The sequence below is a fragment of the Anguilla rostrata genome, chromosome 1 (assembly GCF_018555375.3).
Source record: "Anguilla rostrata isolate EN2019 chromosome 1, ASM1855537v3, whole genome shotgun sequence".
Classification (NCBI taxonomy): domain Eukaryota; kingdom Metazoa; phylum Chordata; class Actinopteri; order Anguilliformes; family Anguillidae; genus Anguilla; species Anguilla rostrata.
The window spans coordinates 67,529,797-67,543,730 of record NC_057933.1 but is presented as its reverse complement, the minus strand read 5'-3'; the positions used below and the strand labels follow the sequence as shown (position 1 = coordinate 67,543,730).

Below are 13,934 nucleotides of genomic sequence, written 5' to 3'. Positions count from 1 at the left end.
CAAGAATCCAATAATGCAACCCAACACTGTGCATTCATAATTTAAAGGAATACCTGGAGGGGAGATGATACAGTAACTATACATAGGTGATGTTTATTCGGGATGCTTACGGAAGTTAATTAAGAGGTTCATTGAAAAGATAAGCATTTTAGGAAGGCGATTGAACCCTCTTGAGGCAGACGTGATTTGCTCTGCAACAGATACGCCGTGTTTATGTACTGCAAGCTTGGTTCAAATAAGGAAGCTCCAAGGTTATTTTGTAATCTCCCCTCCATCCCCGCTCTGAGATGCTTGACTTAGTTTATCAAAGATAAAATGAAATAGAACACGGACAGTGAGATATTACAATAAATAAATAAATAAATAAATAAATAAATAATCACAGCTTTTTTTCTTATTATTACTTGGGAATTTTGGCAACTAACCTAACAACGGAAATAAACTTATGCTTACACTGAAGATGGTGTCTGAGGGAAAATGGCCATAGGGGCAGTTTGTTTGTCTAAAACATTTTTTCCCAAGATCTAAGGGATGCAGAGGCACTGGGGATTGGCTGTTTGGCTGGCCGTTATCTCCAACAAACGGCCGGACGGGAGATTAATTAGGGTCCCTGAAAGCACCAAGACCTTCTACCCAGCATTCCCTGTTTACTCTGTCCCACAGCGCTGGTGACTCGGGTCTGTGTGTGTGGGGGGGGGGTGGGGGGGGGTGGGCTGCGCATCACATCACGAGCGTAATACCCAACAGGGCGGCTGGCTTTGAAAGGATGAATTGAGTGCTTACTGTTGATTCGCTATTTAAAGTCCAATTTTACTCAGACTACTTTAGATCAGTAGGCTGGTGAAATGTTAGGATTCTAGGCTTTTGTGTTGCTCTGATTCCGCCAGGGTTTAGTCAGGGTAAATCTGGCAGCAGCTGCAGACAAACAATTGATCATACTTGGACTGTGTTTTGATGCTGTCGCCACAATGTCATGTTGAAAGCTTCTGGTCTAAACACAATTGGTTTCACCATTTTTTTTTTGTCCCACTTCATGTGATTCATCAAATGCAAGTGCTAAATTTTTTAAATCATCAACCGTTTTTATGGGGGAAAAATGCTCCCGGAACATTCTACCACCAACTGCCCTGCACGGTATTAATAATGTCTTAAATGATTCATTGCAATCGAAACTGTCACTAAATGTCAAGCCAATCCTGGGAAACACTGCATGACTTCTTAAAGAAAAGGAAGCCTTCGAGTGAAAGCCGATCTCCAGCTTATGCGCTCCTACACACATCGCAGTATTACCATTTGAAAGGGCGGAGCATGGGGATGCTGTGAGAAAGAGAGTAAAGGCAACAGTGTGCTGAACTTGGCACATCCGCAGGATCCAGTTCCTGCACAGGACACTCCTCTCACTCTGCGCTCCAAATCTGGGCTCCGATAAACTCCGTCTGATCCGACATTTTCACAGCTGCAGTGCATGCATACGCATGCGTACGTAGCCTGTGGGACTGTCAGCCCCTGCAAGGCATGTTACCATTAACAAAAGAGAAAGCCACAAACCCTCCCGGGTTTACAGCACGATAGAGCAACGAGAAATGCAATAAACTGCTACGAGTTACGGTATTCTGGTATGTCCTTTACTGCATTACAATAAGTGAAGGTTAATGTCATTGTCCTCAAGCAAAAACACTCAGACGGGGCAGGCTGTTTCATATTCATTCTCAAATGAAATTGCACTTGAGGCCATTCTTTGTCCCCCTGCCATTCAGATCCGTGTGGCTCAGTCCTCAGCTTTGTGTCCCGGATGTGTGAAGTGTTTTCAGAGAGAGGCAAAAACGACCAGGGCAACCCCTTCTAATGAATGATACTGATTATTCTGCCTCTTCAGCTTCTCTCTCCACTCACTGTGCGTGTGTGCGTGTGTGAGTGTGTGTGTGTGGGCGTGTGTGCGTGAGAGAAAGAGAGTACGGAGCGGGGCAGTGGTAGCTGCCAAAGTATGTGCATGCACGTGCGTGCGTGTGTGCATGTATGTGGAACGGGGGAACGGCAGCGGGTGGAGATACAGGTTTCCACATGTTCTCGTCTCGTGTCCGTTTACTGTCTGCGTGAAATGTCTGTTCTTGCCACAGGGCATGTTGCACAAGTTGACACATGAATCTGCTGCCGCTGTTTCTCCCTCCCACTTTGGCAGTCGGTAGAATACTCACCTTCAACAGACACACGCTCTCACCCGTTGGACTGGCTATTCCATGACAAACCGCAGGACAAACAACAATACGCCCTCGCTCCCACCCCGCCCCCCCCCGCCCCCCCATCCTTCCCGACTACAGCAGAGATTGCACTAATTGCTCATTGGGTCTTTAAACATATGCCGTGGAAATGGGGCTGGTGGGCTGTTATTTGTTCCCACACTTAAAATACACTTCTGTGCTTCACGTTTAAAGCAGAGAACACGGAATGCACTGCCAGAACATTGCTGGTTTGCATAACAGGTGGCTTCTGAAAATAAAAAAGGTTCCGTGTGGGCAGTGGAATGGACTTTCACAAACGAAACTGCATGAGAAAAACAAAATGCAAACTAACACCTAGCACTGGAATTCCCTGCACATGTCAGGAAGTGCAGGTCGTCGAGGTGAAACAGTATTTCTACAGGAAAGCAAGTGAACTGCTCTTCCCCTGTACCCCAAAGGACAATGATAATAGGAAAACCTGCTGTCTAAGCTAAACGTAATCTAATTTAAAAGCAGACTTGGCCTGAGGCTGGAAGGCAATGGCAGTGTAGTTCAAAGCTATTCTGCCCCTGTGGTGCCAGATTGAAGTTGCCCGAATCCAGGTACCTTTGTAGACCTTTGTAGCGTGGTTGAAAAGGTAACGTGAAAGCAGTGAAAATTTGGTCCTCTGCATGAAGAACGCGACACAGAACGGCCCTTGAAGGGCATGACATTGCCTGTGGTGGGTTCTTTTTAGTTTTGGGCTAGCTCGTTTTAAAACACTTCAGTCAAAGGACCTCAGTCGTGGCGGCATGTGGATTTCACGCACTCGCGTTTCAAAAGGCTGCTTATCCTTTTCTCTCCTGAATCTTAGCTGCTTGTTTCGCAAGTGATCGCCACGGCAATATGGCAAAAATGACTCGGTGAGGCAGGGAAAAAAGGCTATGAGATTGCCTGTAATGATGGGCCCACTGCAGCCTTCTCAGCTGTGGGCGTTTCAGCAGTGGGAAAGGACGGCAGTAATTACAGATAGTGGAGGGGACATGCGGCTGCTTTTGAAGCGAGTGAGCCAAAAGACATGGAACCAGCGTCACTCGCTTGTGTCAAGGACACCATCTGGAGAGTTGTGTGCTTGAAGTCAAGCAAGGTGGATGTGTGTGAGCCCAAACCAAAGATACCAATACTTTTACTTTTATGAGATTGCATTGCTGGAATTGTACAAAGATGTACAAAATGAGCAGACTTTCATGGCTGGTTTGCAAACAGATGCCAAAAAATTTTATGAAACATAGCTGTTCCTAGTTTTTGTTATAACCAAGCACTGCCACACAGTATAATCGATTGTGAAGCAAGAACATGAAAATATAATGATAAAATGGTCCTAATGGTGAAATGCCAAGTACGTTCAGTACATCTTCGTCTGCATTCACTAAGCTTAATAACTAATCCAGTCTGTAGCATACCCCATCTAAATGCGTGGACAGTCATACAAAACATCTATTATAAAGACAGACTGAAGCAGTTTAACAGGCCTTACCCTTTAGAGTGACGATATCAAGCAGAGGAGCTCAGAATAAATGGGTCAGAATAAATGGGATGGAAAAGCAGGAACAAGGTGGAGAACAGGCTCAACATATCAGTCTGGGAAATTCAATTTTAAGAAAGAAAAAAAGACTGGAAACTTTTTGAAGGGAGGGAGGTTAAGATAGTAGAACAAGACAGTTTGACTGAGAGCTTTGGAGAAATTAAGAGAGAGAGAGAGAGATGAGATGATGAAAGACGAAATCCAAGGGGACATTATTATTATTATTATTATTATTACATTCATTCATCCTCTGCTTTGAGCAGCAACATTCTCTGAATAAATTTTAAATTAACTGAATTACATTATAATTGTTCAATATATATATCAGTATATAAAAATCACAATTGGATTCAACAGGTGATGCTTCAGTTGCGTACTCCTGATTAACCTACAGTACGCTTAAGTGCAATTGAATGTAAATTCCATAAAACATGTAAATGAAGTCTGCTATTAATAGGGCACAGAAGTCATAGCTTAGGCCTTCTTTTCTACGGCTGACTACGATTTATCAGAACATTTGGCACATGGCGCACTTTGGAGAGAGCGCATCTTCAAAGACCGGGCTGGTTTGTTTGCTGAGGATGACGAATGGCTTGTGAGTCGGTTCGGACTGCCCAGACACTTCCTTCTGAGTCTGTGCAAAGATAGGGAGAACATAGCGCTGTCGTCCCTTTGGGGTAATTCCAGACAGCAACGTCACTGCTATAATGTGGCCAGTGTGTTAATCAAGCATAGACAACTGGGCCAAGCTCTGACAGCCCCCTCTGGCTGATCTGCTTTGTTTGTGTGCTAGGATTTGCTTCTTTGCCTCCAGTTTCGTATCAAAGCCCTTTCGTTTTACCTGTTGCATAGTATGCGGAACTTGAGACACACAGTTTACAACGACAGCTATATCTTGCCAGGCCTTAGTCTTCCCCAGCCCTGACACTCCACTGCTTACACTACTGAATAAAATATATTCTTTGGCTTGTACTTCCATTAACAGCACTTCAATATCCACTTCAGAAAAGTTTTTTTCTTTTGTCTCGACTATCTATTTCCCTCAGTTTCCTGCAATGGAATTCCACGGCCCATAAACGGTATGGGGCATCAATTTACACTAATCAGAAGTTCCGCGAACGCGCTTGTCATTTACGATTGATTGGTATTTATCAATATAGGTGGATACGAAAGAAAGATGCGTCTACGCACGTTTGATAAATCTGGTGGAATCATTTCAGTTCCGTTTTCCGATTACGTGTAAATTCACACGCGGTTTTAACAAAAATATTGATAAATGAGGCCCAGATGGTGAAAAAAGGACACTTCCCTGCTTGCAGCTTTCATGTCTGGGCGGTAAATCACATGGGGGCATTACCTTTCCCCCCCCCTTCAGCCGCCTATGCCTGTCCACTCTCATTTTCTGCCTCTTATGTCATACAAGCGCCAATTAGACCAGCTCTAACCCTCTCCCGGGCTGGAACTGGCAGAGTCAAAGTGTGTGCGCGTGTGTTTGAGTGTGTGTGTGTGTGTTTGAGAGAGAGGGCGGAGGATGACAAGGTTGAGAGATGGCAGATTGCTTGGGGAGGGAGATGGCGGTATTGTATCTGGCCAGTTTGAAATGAGATATTGAGTGGATATGGGCGTGTCAATGAAGAGAAATGATGATTAACATCTCTCGCTGGCATGCGCGCCGAGGTAGCGGCATGGGCCGCCCAACGCTATTGAGCAGCAGGGGACCTGGGAATGGGAGATTTAGTGGCCGTGTCCATCTGCAGTGGCCTCCATGGAGGGGTTATTTATCACTTAGGGGTGGGGGCATCCATCTCGCCGCGGTGCGCGACCTCCTGACTGCACAGACAAGCTCAATTGGCCGGTACATGGCCAGCCACAAAGGCTCCATTTGTACAACAATCACATCCACTTCAGCATGCCACAGCTGCAGGCCCTGCCATCGTCTGGATGTACTCAATGTCCTTGAAAAACAACTTAATTAACCTTAAATGGAAATGTTGCGGGAGACCACGAACACTTCTGGAGCAGACTGGGGGAGAACTGGGAGAATTATTTTCTGGCACTTCACAGCAACTGAAAACCCACCACTTTAATGAACCCCAATACACTTACATATACTTTACGTGATATCTAAGTCGGTAATTACAAGCAGCTGTTAGTAGGTATAACTTTGCTCATAACTGCAATGAATTATATTAATACAGTAATTTTGGAAATGTGGTCCCCGTAGAATTCCAATAACTAATGACATAAAATAGAAAAGTAATTACAGCGCAATGTTGTGCTCAGCTTAACACACAGCATGTGTTTTACAGAAAAAAACTCAAGAGCTTAACAGTATAACCTCATTATCTAGCAACTTTTGGTTCCCTTTTTTTGCCACTACATTGTTTTCGAAAACACATTCTGAATTTGTTTTCCAAAAAAGAAAAACAAGCCAAGTCAAAAACACATAGAGAGGACAGCAGACAGCGTTAACAGAATACATAAATAGAGGACAGCTGTTCAAAAGTGGACACAATTTCTACCCTCTCTTTGGCAGGAGAGTGTGTGGATGCTAGGAGGTATGGAGGTGGGGGGGATTCAGGAGGATAAGCGGGTGATGTTTAAGAGGGGGAACATATTTGGCAAATCTAATCGGCTGCAGTGGCCTCGACTCAGCCCACCTCTGTCCTGTGACAAGTAGCAGGGAACAAAATCCACCAAAACAACACTGCTCAGTCAGTCGCACAAAACTGCCAAGCCCTGTCAACCGTGTTCGAATGGACTGGTTTTTCCACATAACGAACAACTGTGTGCGCATGTGGCAACCTATCCTTGCCCTGAAATCTTCCCTTTTTCACTCCAAAGACAATATACACCTATTATTAGTGATTTGTTACTGACCCTTCTATTGGAGCTGGTGTAGACATAGGTATAGCACACCAACAGCCAGTGACAGAATAACTCTTGTTTCAAGTCTATTCTTCCCCCACCTATGAGTCTACCAATTCATTTAACATGCCCCAAAATGTAGAGTAGCCAATTTAAAGGAACAATTGCCTAGAATTACCCCAGAAGTGCATAATTTCTACTGGAAAAAGTTCCTGTGGAAATGCATCAACCTGCAAACAGACACTGATACCCATTCAAACATCAAAAACTGGAACACATTTTTTTTTTATTCTAAATAATAGAAAATAGAGGGTAGATTTTATAACCAAGATGTAAATATACACTCATGTAAAAAAAATACAAATACTATGCCAGGAAGCTTTCATTTCAACATTCAGTTCTTGAAGCTTCCATTTACTGCAGAAGTTAGACATTGCTAACTGTTAGAAGAAAAACTGGATCTGATACTTTAAAAATGCCCCACCTCCACCCCCCGCCCATTTTCTCATTCTATGGAGTCAAACAGGCTACAAAATATGAGCGCATTTCTTCTCAGCCCAGTTAAAGATTAATCCAGAATCCAGGGAGTCCACTTCCTCTAATTAAGCAGCAGTGCGGATACTGGCCTATGTTTCCGCTAAATAAATGAGTAGGCAAGTGCCTTGAGATCAGAAATAATGACTCGTTTGCCATAATCAGTCTTTTATTCTAATCAAGGGTTTAAATGAACAAGTCCTCTCTACCACACAAACAACAAAGTGCTTGATTAAATTAAATAAATAACACAAGAAGAACAAACAAAGGGATGTGAAAATAAGTGAAAAGGCTTGAATTCCACTTTCTGAAATTAGAATGCTGCATGAGGACACCACCAATTGTTCTTTAAAATAAATTGCCTAGCCATAGAGGCTCAAGAACTGCTCGTGCTAGTCAGTATCTTCACTTTTCTCTTTCCATCAGTTCATATTTAGCAGTTATTATATTCCACAAACCACATTCTAGTCACATTCTATTTTGTGCTTGGCTGATGTGACGTATGACAGACCATAAAATGAGTTTAACCCCTTACATTAACCCAAACTGGACATTAATCCAAAGTCAATTTTTAAAGCTCTTAAGACCACATGACATTTACAATTTCTGACCACTTATGCGACTCATAGTTTATGAGAAGCATGCTATGCAAAAATAAAAATGACACATGTGACACATTAACAATATCGCACTCAAACCACCGACTAGATCAACATAATTAATACCTTTCATCCACAACTCCTTTCCAAGTGGGATGTTGGTCATTTTTCACAATGTGAAATGGAGTATGCCTACACCCAGTCAAGAAAATGGCACAAGGTCTGTTTGCCTCAGGCAAGTTGTGCAAGAAGCATAATTTTGGCAAATAAATGAGGCATCAAGTAAGTTTTCCAATGGGGTTATCTCAAAGCATTTCGGCACATATGTCAAACTGCTTAACTTCATGTTACGTGTTGCAACTGAAACTGACATTGTAGTATCACCTCATACACTTTCTAACGGTAACAACCCAGGGGGATATTAACTGTTCAAAAACACCTGGTGAGTGCTTGGCACTTCCAACAAAACATTTAGCATGTGCACTGTACTATATTATTAACACACACACTTTATATATATATATACATACATATACGGTATACTGGCATATGAAAATAAGACGCGCTCAACAACAGTACACCTTGCAAAATATAATTCAGGAAACACCTTCATGGTTAGAACTTTGGAAGGCTGTCAAAAAGCTAGCTAACTGCTTTCTAGAACCCTAATCACAGGTGAACATCAAGGTCTTATTGTTCTTAATAACATAAATGCATCTAGCGGAAACTACTGCAGAAATTACATGGCTTGAACAAGTGACACTCATGCAATACACTGCTATATAGTGTAGCATCTTCACAGCAGTTTGATGATGGGGGCAGTTAAAGATGTATTCTATAACCAAACAAAGGATTTCTGCTTTCTAGATATATTCACTCTTATTGTGGTTACTTGGCACAAATCTGGGAGCCCAAAGGTTGAAGTATGTATGAAATTTATGTGAAAAAATTCAAATAAAATAACAGGAACATTTTCAGTATCATTTAAGTGAATTCCAAGGAAGAATGGAATAAAACCAAATAAACAAACCAAATAACCCAAGCCCAACTATTTAACTTCTAGCAGTGGTTTTGCAAGCATAGCATTAAACAATACAAACATTTCCACAAATCGTTGGAGAGAGTGTTGAAGGATGTGCATGCTCTAGGTTTTTCATGGAAGCACAGCAGGCCCAATGCAAACTAGTGGTTGGAAACAGTCTCCACAGAAGAGTGTCTTGGATAACATACAACTGGTACTCCAATATACACAGAGCCACTCTACCACACTGTTTCTGCACAGAGAAGGCATGCACATAACTTAGAAGGGGGATGAGAAAGGTTTTGCCGTTTCCCCCTAGTGTTGCAAACTTTCTCCAGTTCTATGAAATAGGTTTGCTGCTAACACAAAATACAGCAAATGTCTAAAACATACCATGTTCTTCAGGAAGAAAAGTGAATGAACGTTCTTTTTAGGTCATCACAGAAAATCTTTATGTTATCAAAGGTTTGGCATTGGCTGACATGAGGCTCTAGTGAAAAGGCTCTAAAATGCACACACTGCACATAGAAGCCAATATGAGATATGCTCTTAATCATCACTGACGCGCTGTCTAGAGTTGCTGTCTACGCCTTCTAAAGCTGGGCATCAAGCTTATGCTATAAAGACATTTAACACATGACTTTTTTAAACAATTATTGACTTCTTTGGGTTGAAGAACAAATCTATGGAAATTAGATTGTAGGAATTCACATTTCAGGAATTTCTAGGAGGTGATATAAATAGAACGTGATTTAGCCCAATCACACAATTTATTTATTTATTTTTATTTTAAAAAAAAAATCAGTTTCATTTTTCCTTACATACTTTTTTTGTTTCCAGTAAACCCATAAATGACGTCACATTCATGGGTGAGAATACACCGCATAAGGGTTTGATTAAACCAGGCCCCACCACAGAAGGCAGAGAGTTCCACAGAAATGCAAGGGGGTGGGATTTCTACATTTTAAAAATACATTTTTCCACCTGTTAAATGCCTATTTAAAGTAAAGGAAATGCTTTAACATGCCAGAAACCCTTGTGCCAGCTTTAATCCAACAAAAGGGGTTTAGTATGCAAACGAAGGGCTAAACCAATCTGCAGCCAGACAGAGGCAGACCTGCTAGAAGATTCTGACAGGCAGAGAACCACTCCTCTTCAAGTTAGACTGTTTTAGTGTTAGTCCTATCCCTGGTTCCCACTCAAGTAGCTAAAAGGTGATAAGATCAAAGGTTCCCCTCACCGCTATGGACACCTGCCAGCCCATAATGTCCCCAGCCTTAAACTCAATTTATCCAAGACAGCCAGCTCTGCCTGTGTGGGAATCCAATGACCCCCAACAATGTGAGGCAGGATTTGTGCATCCCACACGATTCGATGGAAGGTGGTAGTGTTCCTCCATGTGCACATGGAAGTTCCACTCTAGCCTGAGCTGGGATTAACTAACTAACTGAGGGACAACAGAACTATAGTCCTGGCTCCTGGTTCCTCTGAAACCAATTTGTGAAATGGAACTGGAGGAGGCTGCTAATACAGCCAGTGACCTCGTCCCGTTTTAAGTCTTGCTTTGTTATGCTCAAAGTGAATAGAAAAATATTCTCTGGGAGACATGCTTAAAGGACCTTTTCCTGACTAGCTTCTGCGAGGGTTAATGCGCAATAAGTCAAAATGACAATGGCCTCCATTCAATCAACATTTGTCCTTAACTCTGACTCAACTGAATGCAGGTGTTAGGTTTGCTCTTCACAAAAGAAGTCTGAAAAGTTCATTTTGGCAGCCAACTCACCAGATTGCATTTGTACAGACAAGGATGAAAACTTGAATTTAATCATAAGTCGAAGTTAAGGACAAATGTTGACTAAGCCCAGGCCAATATGAAAAAGGCCTGTCAATCATGCCACCGAATATGATGTTAGGATTCAAGACTACTGTATAGTCTGTATCCTAATAAGTACTCCAGCCTGATCATACTGATGTTTCTGTGAGAAGGTGCAAGGATTGGCCTTGTTTGTTGTGTATGCTGACCCATTAAGCATGAGGAAGGCTGGCCCCACTCACCACTGTGAAAAGGAACTGGATGTCTGTTCAGAGGTAATGAGGGTGGGAAAGGCTGACACTAATGGAGGTGATGAACAGCTGGACAATAACATTTACGACACAATAAACAGAAAACAGGATCGCGCCTTATTAGGTGAAAAGGCACGAGTGAGAGCAGCTTTTTTATGACAGAGAACATTAAACTGTCCAAATAGAGTGGTTTTAGATATAGAGGATCATCTGCCACTTACTGTCTCAACAATTACTCAGAACGGATATGCATATTTAAAGCAATGCACTGCTTTTAAAGAAGAAAAATCTCAATTCATTCCATGACTGGTTTCACAGGCTGGCATCAGTGCTTGACATATTCCATTTCTAATGCATGAGCACTAATTGCTAGTTGAATTCTAATAAATAAATAAAAATCTAAATGCAAGCCTATAAAGTGCCCACCAGACTGTTGTGAAACATTTAAACATTTTCTTTCTTTTTTAAAAAACTGAAATCTTATTTCTGAAAACGGCTGTGCAAACTGAACGTGCTCCCCTCACAAACATTCTGTCTTCGGTCGTCAGATTGCACAGTGAAGCCGATCAAAAGGAGAGTTGCAGCACAAAAACAATTGGTCATTCCAAAATGGCAAACAAATAGGAAAACAAGAAGTAGAATTAGTCACCTAATTCAAACAAGTAATTTACCATTTTGAAGGAACGACATTGCAGCGCTTACACGTAAGGTTAATATCCATTGAGAAAAATGAGTCACGCTCCAAAAGCACGGCAGAACATTCTGTCTTTCACTCTTCTAAAACAGATCCTGACACTAAGGTTCTGCTCCGCGCTCCTTGTTAAGCAGGTGTTTTTTAATTGTTTCCTTCCGTCTGTCTGTTTTTGCTGTCAGATGGGGAAACTGAAGATTAGTGTGAGCACACTGAACTGTGGTGACCCGGCACATCCAAGCTAAGCAGCCTTGATAAATCTCCCCTACATCTACCCCAGGGATCACCTCACCCCAATTATGTGCCTGACATCTCCCCATCTCACATTCTCTGCCGCTCTTGCGCTTGCTCCCTTTCTCCCTTTGTCCCTCTCTCCCTTGCACTCTTTCCTCTCACTGTGTCCTCTTCCCTCCCTCATGCTCTTCCTCCCTCTCTTTTTCCATACCTTTACTCCCAGACTGATGCAGACAGAGCACTAGTCAGAACAGTAGAGCTGGCTGCACTCTCACACTCCCTCTTTGCTACAGACATGTACGAAAGTAACGGCAGGTGAAAAGGGAGCGAGGCAAAGTCTGGATATGAACACAATTCCATTCATCTCCCCCTCCTGCTACAGTACATTCATCCAGCAGTTAATTACAAATCAAGTACAGTCACACAACACAGCCAACGTTGTTTTCAAACATCCAATTAAAAAATACATTTTTTGCAAAACTGTGTTCATCTTCATTAGTAGCATACCTCCTGTCTATAATATTACAGTACAAAATCAAAATGCTCATGACTCTGAAAGAATGGCCTATTTAATGATCTGAGGACTGTTCTGATGTTGATTTCACACTGTTGTGTGGTGGTCTCTTCAAATGAAGTAGAAACTCTACTATTGATCCAAACAGTCTAGTTTCACTAATCTACAGATTTAAATGTGCATTCAGGAGGATAAATTGTGGTGACTAATCACAATGAGTCCAGATGAAGGCCAAAGTGATGTGGATGATGATCTGAGCTCTTGTTTACAAAGAGACTCATTAAACTGAGCAGAAGCTCACTTATTTTCTCTGAATCTGCCGAGCTATTAGGGGTATTAGAGGAACCCAGTTTCAATCCTTGACTTTCAAGGTCCCGGTCCTTGTGTTTCAAGTTCACGACCAACCAGCATCTGGGCAACCATCTGTCCCCCTCCGTACCCCCTCCCCCCTCATGACACTGTCAGAATTGCACCTTGGCCCTGTCCTTTACTGTCCAGGATTCTCTCTGCTGAAATCACCAGGGACCATCACACAGAACAGGGCTTGAACTGAAGCCTCCACCTCGACTCGATCATCTCCTGCAAATCCCCTGTGTGCTCTTGTGGAGAAGTAGCAATGCTGAGCAGTCAGCTTCAGAAAATCTGTGGTTCTTACCAAACATAACTGGGACCAGGAAAAAGCACTGCTGACACTCTTCATCTAGACCCCAGACAGTTAGCCTACCTCAAAACGATTACAGACAAGAAGTCAGCCTGGTTACGCAGCAAAAACCAAAAAATATTATCTTAACAAGCCATTTTAGCACTTAAGAATCTTATATCTATTACTTTTTGCCTAAATAAGACAAAACAAAAATTCCACTGGGGTGAGACAATTTCACTGGTCAAGCAAAAAAAGAAATAAGATTTTTTAAAGCACACAAATTCCCTGCCCTCTTCCTGGAGCTGCAATCAAATGCATCATCTTATAAAAAAAGTACCGGTATATAAAACGCTGAGTGAAATGGCCCAAATTGGAAGCATCTGGGCTTGTGTACACATTGGGCTTGCTGTGGGCTACCTGGGCTTCTGACCAATCCAAATGCAGGGTTCCAGCCAAATGATCCAGGTGAGAGAAGGTAAATGGATGAACTGGATCCCCAGCCTGAGATTTCACATCCTAGTACCAATCTGAGGGAAGGAAAGAGAAGAGAGGAAGAATTATAGCATGGTATACGTGATTCAGCATTATATTAAAGTATGAAACTGCAAGAAGCGGGAAATCTGTCCCCTGGAGCAATGGCCTTTTGTATTCTGGCTCATGACAGCCATCTTCCCGTGCTTCAGACTTTTTCAGATAACAACAGAGTCATTCCAGAGGAAAAGGACCCAGCTGTCAGGCCCGTTCCTCAGAATCCCTTCATTTTTAATATACATATTCCTTACCTATCTGCAAAGACTAAACCTGAACCTAGAGCTCCAGATAGCAAATAGTTACTGAGAAATAAATGATCAATGAGCATACGAAATAGCCGCCTTTTACTCAGGCCACACCGTCTGTATCTCCGGGGGAAAATAGGAATAAGAATCTCAATCATTTTGTAAGACTACAAGGGCAACCAAAGTTATTCATACCTTAAAAAACAA

At 42.3% G+C, this 13,934-nt stretch overlaps 1 protein-coding gene across 7 annotated transcripts in view; it reads right to left on the bottom strand.

The window, feature by feature from the left end:
• sema6cb (semaphorin 6Cb) overlaps positions 1-13,934 on the bottom strand; it is a 119,161-nt gene that overhangs the window by 82,451 nt on the left and 22,776 nt on the right. For all 7 annotated transcript variants that reach the window (XM_064352036.1, XM_064351992.1, XM_064352022.1 and 4 more), the window contains exon 2: positions 13,369-13,478. The gene's annotated coding sequence lies outside the window, so the exon portion shown is untranslated. The remainder of the gene's footprint in view (positions 1-13,368; positions 13,479-13,934) is intronic.